Source organism: Oncorhynchus nerka, linkage group LG1 (genome assembly GCF_034236695.1).
Source record: "Oncorhynchus nerka isolate Pitt River linkage group LG1, Oner_Uvic_2.0, whole genome shotgun sequence".
NCBI lineage: Eukaryota > Metazoa > Chordata > Actinopteri > Salmoniformes > Salmonidae > Oncorhynchus > Oncorhynchus nerka.
The window spans coordinates 50,403,772-50,406,090 of NC_088396.1; positions in this window are offsets into that span (position 1 = coordinate 50,403,772).

Sequence of the window (2,319 nt, forward strand, 5' to 3'; positions counted from 1 at the left end):
TCTGGACCTCACCAACCCATACATTAGGCTATGGTTCTGGGACCTCACCAACCCATACATTAGACTATGGTTCTGGACCTCACCAACCCATACATTAGACTACGGTTCTGGACCTCACCAACCCATACATTAGACTATGGTTCTGGACCTCACCAACCCATACATTAGACTACGGTTCTGGACCTCATCAACCCATACATTAGACTATGGTTCTGGACCTCACCAACCCATACATTAGACTACGGTTCTGGACCTCACCAACCCATACATTAGACTACGGTTCTGGACCTCACCAACCCATACATTAGACTATGGTTCTGGACCTCACCAACCCATACATTAGACTATGGTTCAGGACCTCACCAACCCATACATTAGACTAGCCCTGTCTAAATGGCCTGTCAAAACACATAGGCCTGGCCCTGTTGTTACCTCATATCCTAGCGATAATGCCATATCCTAGCGATAATGCCGTATCTTAGCGATAATGCCATATCCTAGCGATAATGCCATATCCCAGCGATAATGAAGAAAACCTTTTCAATTTGCTCAACTTTACACATCAAATTACCTGGGTTTAAATACAAGTATTGTGAAATCTCTAACACAATAAATTAATTTGACTTAGAGAAAATACCACTTTTTCTACGTGGTTTCTTCCTTGACAGACTCCACTAAATGATGACTTCTTACTAAATATTTGGTCCAATTATTAATAGCCCGTATGGTTTCCTGGAAACAAGGGTGGCTTAACATAAAAGAAGAGTCACCATCACAGGTCACGACACAATGTAATTTACCATGTCACATCAGACACCCTGCTATCTATAGCTGAACCCACTATACCACCCTGATATCTATAGCTGAGCCCCCTATACCACCCTGATATCTATAGCTGAGCCCCCTATACCACCCTGCTATCTATAGCTGAGCCCCCTATACCACCCTGATATCTATAGCTGAGCCCCCTATACCACCCTGCTATCTATAGCTGAACCCACTATACCACCCTGTTACCTACAGCTGATCCACAGCCCCCTATACCACCCTGATATCTACAGCTGATCCACAGCCCCCTATACCACCCTGCTATCTACAGCTGATCCACAGCCCCCTATACCACCCTGCTATCTACAGCTGATCCACAGCCCCCTATACCACCCGGTTATCTATAGCTGATCCACAGCCCCCTATACCACCCTGGTTATCTATAGCTGATCCACAGCCCCTATACCACCCTGTTACCTACAGCTGATCCACAGCCCCTATACCACCCTGTTACCTACAGCTGATCCACAGCCCCTATACCACCCTGCTACCTACAGCTGATCCACAGCCCCCTATACCACCCTGCTATCTACAGCTGATCCACAGCCCCCTATACCACCCTGTTATCTACAGCTGATCCACAGCCCCCTATACCACCCTGTTACCTACAGCTGATCCACAGCCCCCTATACCACCCTGCTATCTACAGCTGATCCAAAGCCCCCTATACCACCCTGCTATCTACAGCAGAATCCCCTATACCACCCTGCTATCTATAGCTGAACCCACTATACCACCCTGTTACCTACAGCTGATCCACAGCCCCCTATACCACCCTGATATCTACAGCTGATCCACAGCCCCCTATACCACCCTGCTATCTACAGCTGATCCACAGCCCCCTATACCACCCTGTTACCTACAGCTGATCCACAGCCCCTATACCACCCTGTTATCTATAGCTGATCCACAGCCCCCTATACCACCCTGTTATCTACAGCTGATCCACAGCCCCTATACCACCCTGCTATCTACAGCTGATCCACAGCCCCTATACCACCCTGCTATCTACAGCTGATCCACAGCCCCTATACCACCCTGTTACCTATAGCTGATCCACAGCCCCTATACCACCCTGTTACCTACAGCTGATCCACAGCCCCCTATACCACCCTGCTATCTACAGCTGATCCACAGCCCCCTATACCACCCTGCTATCTACAGCTGATCCACAGCCCCCTATACCACCCTGCTATCTATAGCTGATCCACAGCCCCCTATACCACCCTGTTACCTACAGCTGATCCACAGCCCCCTATACCACCCTGTTACCTACAGCTGATCCACAGCCCCCTATACCACCCTGCTATCTACAGCTGATCCACAGCCCCTGCTATATATCCTATAGCTGATCCACAGCCCCTATACCACCCTGTTATCTACAGCTGATCCACAGCCCCTATACCACCCTGTTACCTACAGCTGATCCACAGCCCCTATACCACCCTGTTACCTACAGCTGATCCACAGCCCCTATACCACCCTGCTATC